Consider the following 10,019-nt stretch of genomic DNA (forward strand, 5'->3'; position numbering starts at 1 on the left):
CCCGAGAGTATGGAGGGCCTACTGTAAAGAACTTGAGCATCAGCTGATTCTGGTATTTGAAGAGGTGTCCTGGAACCAGTCCCCAGCAGATATTGAGGGATGACTGTACTGCCTAATTGTCTGGTTCATCCAGGGGCCTACCTCTAGGGGATCTCAGAATGGACTAGATCCCCAGAACAATTGCCAGGATCAGCCAGGGGCAGCATTGAGACTGCTTCTGCTTCCTCTTCTTAGGTTCAGTAACCAGAAACATTGAGTGTGAATGAAGCTAGAGTACTGGCTAGAATACTCTAGGACATAGACCTCAGTGCTCCCATTTAAATTTACAGGAAGCTTTTCATAGCCCATTCTACATCCTATATAACTGTTACTACCTTCCACAGTATTCTAAATTTGGTTAATACTGATTCCACATGTCTCATTACCTTTACTATAATACACATATATTATTGCATGTATGTGTGTGATATAACATTGTTTTACAGGTATATCACTGGGAACGTGTTCTGCAACTTTTGTCTTCAGATGCGTGGTTTTGGTATTTATACACGTTGATATATTTTGCTTTAGTTGATTCATTTTAATAAAACATAATATATGGGGTCTTCCGTGGCAGTCCAGTGGTTAAGACTTCACTTTCCTGTGCAGGGGGTGTGGGTTCAATCCCTGATCGGGGAGCTAAGATCCCACATGCCTTGTGGCCAAAAAATCAAAACATAAAGCAGAAGCAATATTGTAACAACTTCAAAAAAGACTTTAAAAATGGTCCATATCAAGAAAACTTTTTTTAAAAGCATAATATATGATTATGTAACTATAACAATATTGTCAATTTTTCTGTTTATGATTTAAAAATTTGTCAATTTCAATATAAAGTAATAAGGTTTGAGAGTTTTTTAAATCAACTTTGAAGTATAATTTAAATGTGGTACAATATACCCTATTTAAGTAGCTGATTTAATGAGTTTTGATAAGAGTATAACCACATGTAAACATTCCTGCAATTAAGAAAGACAGCATACCCATTATGCAGAAGGGTTCCTCATTCTCCTTCCCAGTCCCTCCTGGGATGTCCCTCTCCCTTCTGGCCCCTGGAAAACCAATGATCTGCTTTCTAATACTAGGTTAGATTGATTTTTTAAATTGCATTTCACATAAATGGAATTATACAAGATGTCCTCTTGTTTGTCTTCTTTCATTCAGCATGATTTTGAGATTCATACATGTTTTAGCATGTATCAGTAAATACCTTCATTTTTATTGCTGAGTGGTATTCCACTGTATGCATATATTACAGTTTTTTATCCATTCACCTGTTGTTTGCAGTTTTTGATAATGACATAGCTGTAATGAACTTAATGTGCATTTTTGTGTTGACTGGTGTTTTTATATCTCTCGGTTAAATACTTAAGAGTAAAATTTCTGGGTTGGTAGGGTTATTATGTGCAATGTCAAACTTTTTTGAAGTGGTTGTTCCATCTTACATTTCCATCAGCAGTGTGCAAGATTTGCAGTCGTTCCACATTTTTGTCAATGCTTGGTATTGTCACTTTTTGATGTAGCCATTCTAAGGAGTGTATAGGTTTTTCATTGTGGTTTTCATTTATATCCCTGATGAATAATGACGTTAGGCATCTTTCACTTACTTATTGGCCATTTGTGTATCTTGTTTTGTGAAACATCTGTTCATATCATTTGCCTCTTCTTAGTTTGGGTTATTTGTCTTCTTATTATTGAGTTATAAGAGTTCTTTGTTAATTGTGAATATTTTCCCCAGTCTGGTTTTTCACAAAAAGCTTTTCATTTTGATGAAGTTCAGCTTATCAGTTTTTTCTTTTCTAAGAAATCTTTGCAGATCCAATGGCATCAAAGATTTTTTTCCCCATGTTTTTTAAATGTGTTAACTCTATGTTTAGGTGTATGATCTATTTTGAGTACTTTTTGTATGTGGTCTATGGTAAGGGTCTGGATTTATATTACTTCATTTGACTATTCAACTGTTTCAGCTCCATTTGTTGAAAAGACTGCCCTTTCCCCACTGAATTAACTTGGCATCTTTAAAAAAAATCATTTCATTATTTGTTTGTGTTTGTGGGGGTCTATCTATGGACCCTTTATTTTGTTCCTCTGACCTTTATATTTTCTTTTACACTGTGTTCCGTTATCTTTGTAGTAAATCTTTTTGGAAATAGTGTAAGTTCTCTAACTTTGTTCTCCTGTTTCAAAATTGTTTTGCTTATTCTAAGTCCTTTGCATTTTCACATACATTTTAGAATGAACTTGTCAATTTCTTTTAAAAAAAGACTGCTTTAATATTGTTTTATGATTCAGTTACTCTACAAGTCAGTTTTGGGAAAATTGGCCTCTTAATAATATTGACTCTTCTGATCTATGATTATGATATATCTCACCATTCAATTGATGTCTCGGTGAAAAGAGAAATCTTAGCCTGTGGAGGCAAAGAGGCTTCCTTGACAAGGTGCTTGTGCTGGTTCGGTCTCTCTTGTCATTTCGGCCCACCTACCTCTGTTTCTTGGTAAGGGAGGGGAGTGCCTCCCCAGGCTGCCTGTTGTTGGATGGGATCTTCTAGATCAGTCCCCTTTGCCAATGGTTCTGGCTTGCCTGGAGCTGTCAAAAGGACTCCCTTTTAATCTGGGGAGAAGAATGAAACTACCTACTTTCTGTTGCTAGGTTGAGGGTTGGGAAACAGTGAGTCTGGATGGCCTTCTTCTGTTGAGTGGAGGGACGTGCTACAGTTGTTCCTCCAGTCCTGGGGTCATAAACCAGTTTGGCTTTTTCTTGACACTTTTCACAGTTCACTGTTGATTGGCTCATATTGTTTCATAGGAAGAGTTTTACGGAGAGGAGCAGGGAGAAATGGCTCTACACCATATTGTATAAACCAACAGTTTGCTTTTGTTTTTTATTTATCTCATCTATACTTTTGGCCTCTTTTCCTCTCACCTTTTTGAATTTGAATGTGTATTTTCCATATTCCATTTTATCAGCACTATTGGCTTATTTACTATACCTCTTTTTAAAATTATCATGTAGATGTTTCTTTTAAATTTACAGTATGCTTCTTTAATTTCTCAAGTCTAATTTTAAGTAATAGATCATTTAACATTTAAAATACATGAGTGTACTTAAATTTCTCCTATTATGCACTGTTTTAATCATATTTTCCATTTCTTTGTTCATTATCAATCTCAATATACTATTGTGCTTACTTTAAAATTTATTTTTAAATAAATTTGAGTGAAAAGTATTTTATATTTTTCTCATTTTACCATTTTTTTTTTTTTTTTTTTTTTTTTTTTTTTTGTGGTACACGGGCCTCTCACTGTTGTGGCCTCTCCCTTTGCGGAGCGCAGGCTCCGGATGCACAGGCTCAGTGGCCATGGCTCACGGGCCCAGCTGCTCCGCAGCATGTGGGATCTTCCCAGACCGGGGCACGAACCCGTGTCCCCTGCATCGGCAGGCGGATTCTCAACCACTGCGCCACCAGGGAAGCCCTCATTTTACCATTTTTGATGTTTCTTATTACTTTGTGTGTATTCACATTTTCATCTGATATCATTTTGCTTTAGCCTAATAGAACTTCATTTAACATTTCTTGTAATGCAGTACTTCTGGTAATGAATTTTCACAGGTTTTCATTTCTTTATTTGGAGGGGAGTTATTTTGCCTTTTGTGAAGGTTATTTTAGCTGGATATAGAATTCTATATTGGTAGTTTGTTTTCTTCTAAGGCTTTAAAGATGTCATTTCATTGTCTTTTGTCTTAGTTTGTGATGAGAAGTCTGAGGAAATTTTTATTTTTGTTCCTCTGTACATGTTTTATCCCCCCCTCAGGCTCATTTAAACTTTTGAAAAAAATTTTGTTCATATCTTTTTCAGGAAATTGATTATGATGTGCCTTGGTTGGGTTTTTTTGTTTGTTTGTTTCTTTTTTTTTTTGCAGTATGTGGGCCTCTCACTGTTGTGGCCCTCTCCCGTTGCGGAGAACGCACAGGCTCAGCGGCCATAGCTCACGGGCCGAGCCGCTCCGCAGCATGTGGGATCTTCCCAGACTGGGGCACGAACCCATGTTTCCTGCAACGGCAGGCGGACTCTCAACCACTGCGCCACCAGGGAAGCCCGGTTGGGGTTTTTTGTTGTTTTTGTTTGTTTGTTTGTTTGTTTTTTGCATTTATCATGCTTAGGGTTCTTTGATCTCAGGGTTGTAGTTTTTGTCAGTATTGGAACCCATTTGCCTATTTATTTAAAAAATATTTTCCTGTCTCTCTTTTCTCTTCTTCTAGTACTTTAATTACATATATTTTAGACCAGTAGATATTGTGTCATGAACACTAAACTTTTTATTTTATTATATTCCATTTTGTTTTGTTTTGTTTTTTCTGTTACTGTATACCCCACAGCTATTTTCCATTATTAATATCTTAATATGGTACATTTGTTATAATTAGTGAACCAATATTGACACCTTATTGTTAACTGAAGTTCACATCAGTACTTTAATATTTAGATATCCTTAACTTTTCCCTAATGTCCTTTTTCTTTTCCAGAATCCCATACCTATCAGCACTTAGTCCCAATTATACCCTCATCCTCATCCCTGACAACCACTAAATCCTCTTTCTGTCTCTACGGAGTTGCCTATTCTGAACTTTTTATATATACATTGAGTTGTATACTATGTGGCCTTTTTTTGTCTGGTTTCTTTCACTTAGCATGATGTTTTCAAGGGTCATCCTTGTTATAGCATGTAAGAATACTTCATTCCTTTTTATGACTGGATAATATTAAATTGTAGAGTTACCATATTTTGTTTATCCATCCCTCAGTTCATAGACATTTGGATTGTTTCTGCTTTTTGACTACTATAAATAATGCTGTGAACACATATATTAGATGTTTTTGTGTGAATTTTTTTATAACTAGGAGTTGAATTACTAGGAACTTGCCAAACTTTTGCACAGCAGCTGCACCATTTTACATTCCCACCAGCAATGTATGAGGGTTCCAGTTTCACTAATACTTACCAGCACTTGATATTTTGTATTTAAAAAATTGTAGGCATCCTAATGGGTGTGAGTGGTATCTTATTGTGGTTTTGATTTGCATTTCCCTAATAACTAATGATATTGAGCATTTTTCATGAACTTCTTGGCCACTAGCATATCTTCTTTAGTGAAATGTCTATTCAGTAGATTATTTTCCCATTTTTTAATTGGATTTTTTTGTTTGTTTTTGAGGTGTAAGTTTTCTATATATATTCTGGGTTGTATACCTTTATCGGGTATATAATATGAAAATATTTTCTCTCATACTGAAGGTTGTTTTTTACTCTTGATAATGTCCTTCTTTTGATGCAGAAATGTTTTAAATTTCAATCAACTCCAATTTATCTTGTTTGATTGTGTGGTTTCATATATAAGAAATTGTCTAATTCAAGGTTATGATTTTCACCTGTTCCCTTCTCATAGTTTCATATTTTTAGCTCTCACACTTAGGCCTTTGTCTGTTTTGAGTTAATTTTTGTAGCTATTCTGAAGTAAATGTCTGACTGCATTCTTTTGCATGTCAATAACCAGTTGTCCCAGGACCATTTGCTGAAGAGACTATTGTTTTTCTACTGAATGATTTGGTACCCCTACCCCCATTGAACATTAATTGAGCATAGATGTTTGGGTTTATTTCTGGACTCTAAATTCTATTTTATTGGTCTATATGTCCATCCTTCTGTTAGTACCACACGGTTTTGTTTTATTTTGTTTTTGTGACCGCATCACGTGGCATGTGGGATCTTAGTTCCCCAACCAGGGATAGAACCCATGCCCCCTGAATTGGAAGCACGGGGTCTTATCCACTGGACCACCAGGGAAGTCCCAGTACCACACTGTTTTGATTACTGTAGCTTTGTAATGAGTTTTGACAACAGAATACGTGAATCTTGCAACTTTCTTCTTCTTTTTCATTATTGTTTCTGCTGTTTGGGGTCCTTTGCAATTCCTTGTAAATTTGAGGATCACTTCTTCCATTTCTGCAAAAAAAAAAAGCTGTTTGGATTTTGATAGGGATTACATTAAATCTGTAGATTGCCTTGGGTAATATTGTCATCTGAACCATATTAAGTCTTCCAGTCCAGGAACATGAGATGTCACTTCATTTATTTAGGTCTTTAATCCTTTCTGTGATGTTTTGTAGTTTCAGTGATTTTTGTGGATTAATCTTGTATAGTGCCACTTGATGAATTGTTTAGGATTTAATCCCTTTTTGTGTGAATTTATTGGCATTTTCTATTTGTAGCTTCACCTCAAATGCCATCCATCACCTTAGGCAACATCAGTCTGTAAATATTTTTGACAGATGCCCCCCAGGAAGCAACTTTAGCAATGGGCCAGTTTTGAATTAGCTGAAAGAAATACAAGGCCTTTGAGCTGTGCTATCAGACAGGTCAGATAAATAAATTATAAGTGTTTGTGAGTGGGGTCTGTTGTGATTCTTCTAATATTGGAAATGTGGGCTATTATTTTGACATTTTATTCCTAAGCTGGAGAGTGAGGACTGTGATGGGGACAAGTTAGAGTGTCCCACAGTTTCATTGTTCTTACCAAAAATTAGCCATGTTCCTTGAATTTGCACTCTCTGACTTGGATGCAAGGCTTTAATTAAATTCCAGATTTCATAACGTTGATTCTGATAGTTTTTGCCCATATTTTGTTGCTTTTATGAAGTTGCATAATTTTGAGTTCCTTACTCTACCATTTTTGCTGACACCACTGTCATCTATTTTGAGTTAACTTTTTGTTAAATTTATAGGTCTGTGTCTGTGGTCATTTTTTTGGATATGGATTTCTAGTTGTTCACTTCCATTTGTTGACAAGACTATCTTTTCTCCATTGAATTCTGATAAGAATGACCTGGGTTCCTAGAGATGACTCTCTGAAGGCATTGAGAAAGAATGTAAGTTCTGGGACTTCCCTGGTGGTGCAGTGGTTAAGACTCTGCGCTCCCAATGCAGGGAGCCTGGGTTCAATCCCTGCTCAGGGAACTAGATCCCACACTCATTCCGCAACTAAGGAGCCCACAAGCTGCAACTATGTAGCTGGTGACCTGCAACTAAGGAGCCCGCGGTCCACAACTAAGTAGCCCACCTGCTTCAACTAAGACCCAGCGCAACCAAATAAATAAATACATATTTTAAAAAAGAGGGCAAACTCTTAAATTATATATCTATATCTATCTATCTATATATATATAAAAGAATACAAATTCTAGCAAGAAGGACTTTTGTTCCCTAAGTCCAGATTTTTTACAATATCTATAACACTTTTGAGATGAATAGGGAAATTTTGGGGATTGGTAGAAAGGTTAGGTGGGCTTTGAATTGCTTCTACAGCTGCATTTTTGTTCTTGCTAAGAATAAATTTGTAAGACAAGAACAGTTCTTAATTCCTTAGAGAGTTGGGTTGCAACCTGAATGACATCAAGAAGCTAACCCACTCATCAGACAGTATTATCTTTAACTTGCTCCCTTATGTTAGAGAGGAGATCCTCAACCAAGATGGAAATCAAAAGATTCCATTGGTCTTGATTTAGAGCTGTTTCCCTTTGGAATGCTTTTCTTTCCTCTGGGTACACAGTTTCATTTTAGCTTAGGGGAGAAGGCCTTTAAAAAGTTCCTATGGGGCTCTGAATATCAGCTTCCACTTTGGCCAACTTTTGATCATAGTGCCCCTTAAAAAAATTTTTTTTTTCCGTTATCTTGTTAGGTTTCAGCTGAGACAAACAGTAAATATACCTGTCAGTATTGAGTAACCTCTTAGATACAAGAGGCCTCCTAAAAAGCAGGTGCAAAAGATACTGCCCTCCCAAGATGCAGAACCAGTCCCAAAGATAGCCAAAAGAAAGTAAGACAGTCCTTCTGGAAGCTAGCAATGGTTGATAGGATCCTAGCCACAAATGGGGTGCAACCCACCTTTTCTGTCAGGCCACATTTTTTGGCCTCCAGCCTGACAGTTGAGCTCCCTGCATATGTAAGAACCAACAATTTGCATGTCCCAAGCATGCAGAAAACCAAGCCAGGTTCTCAGAACACAAGACAAACAAGAAGGCAGTAGTAGTCCTTGGGAGAGGAAGGATGACAACAAATGAGTGTCTCAAAACCAAATTCACAAGAATCTGAATTTGGAAAGAAAGGGACAATATGAAATTTTATCTTCCTCTCTCAACCAGGCACTACATGGATCTAGGACAGTTGACTCTGGTAAGAATTCTCAGCCTTTGCTGGCTCTGCCAGTTTTCCTAGGATCCCATCTACAGTCTGTGGAGCAAGTTGGGTAGAGAGAGAGTTGCCCCAGAACCTACCATACTTTGGCAGAGTTTTCCACTAATTTTTAGTTTTGTTGCAGGAGAGAGAAATGTCGTGTCCTGGGACGTGTGAGTGAATCCCTGGGATGGACCACCAAGTGAGGGTCCTTGGCTTCAAGCAGGAAAGAATTCAAGAGCGAGCCAAAGTAAAGTGAAAGCAAGTTTATTTAGAGAGATACATATTCCGTAGGCAGAATGCAGACAGGCTCAGAGAGTGGCCCTGGGGTATAGGGTTGTTAGATTTTATGAGCTGGGTAATTTAATATGCTAATGAGTGGGAGAAATGTTTTAACTATTTTGGGGAAAGGATGGAAATTTCCAGGAATTGGGCCACTGTGCACTTTTTGGCTTTTTATGGTCAGCCTCGGAACTGTCATGGTGCCTGTCGTGGCACTGGTGGGTGTGTCATTTAGCATGCTTATGTATTACAATGAGTGTACAATGAGACATAAGGCCTACTGGAAGTCAGATCTTCTGCCATCTTGGGCCTAGTTGGTTCTAATAAGTTTCTATCATATTCTGTTTTTCTTAAAGGCCATGTCCCCCTTCTCATTCTTTTAGTGGTTGTGCCCTGCCCCCCTTCATTCCTGTCTCAGTTTCTCTTAGCTGTTTAAGGGAATAATTGCTAGAAGTTTGGTGGAGTATTCCTTGGAGTCCTGTCAGCCCTGGGAGGGCCCTATATGGGGTCTACTTTGAGGGTGAAAATAGGGGCAATTCAAGTTTTTATGGAAGGATCTGACAAAGGACAATCTTTTTGATTTCTCTGTCAAATCTGAATGAGATCCTTGCTGTGTAGAGTGATCTTGGTTGTACATTTTTCTCTTTCATCACTTTAAGTTTATCCTGCCACTCCCTTCTGACCTATAGAGTTTCTGCTGATAATTCAGCTGATAACCTTATGGGGGTACCTTTTTATGTTATTTTTTGTTTTTCCCTTGCTACTTTTAATATTTTTTCTTTGAATTTAATATTTGTTAGTTTGATTAATATGTGTCTTGGTGTGTTTCTCTTAGGGTTTATCCTGTATGGGACTCTCTGCACTTCCTGGACTTGGGTGACTATTTCCTTTCCCACGTTAGGGAAGTTTTCCACTATAATCTCTTCAAATTTTTTCTCAGACCCTTTCTTTTTCTCTTCTTCTTCTGGGACCCCTATAATTCAAATGTTGGTGTGTATAGTGTTGTCCCAGAGGTCTCTGAGATTGTCTTCAATTCTTTTCATTCTTTTTTTTTATTCTGCTCCTCAGCAGTTATTTCCACCATTTTGTCTTCCAGCTCACTTGTTCATTCTTCTGCTTCAGTTACTCTGTTATTGATTCCTTCTGGTGTATTTTTCATTTCAGTTATTGTGTTGTTTATCTCTGTTTCTTGTTCTTTAGTTCTTCTAGATCTTCGTTAAACATTTTTTGTATTTTCTCAATCTGTGCCTCCATTCTATTTCCAAGATTCTGGATCATCTTTAGTATCATTACTCTGAATTATTTTTCAGGTAGATTGCCCAGTTCCTCTTCATTTATTTGGTGTTGTAGGTTTTTACCTTGCTTCTTCATTTGTGACATATTTTTCTGCCATGTCTCTCTTTTTTTTTTTGTCGTGTGTGGGATTATGTTCCTGTCTTACTGGTTGTTTGACCTGAGGCTTGTAA

This window comes from Kogia breviceps, chromosome 2 (assembly GCF_026419965.1).
Source record: "Kogia breviceps isolate mKogBre1 chromosome 2, mKogBre1 haplotype 1, whole genome shotgun sequence".
Classification (NCBI taxonomy): Eukaryota; Metazoa; Chordata; class Mammalia; order Artiodactyla; family Physeteridae; genus Kogia; species Kogia breviceps.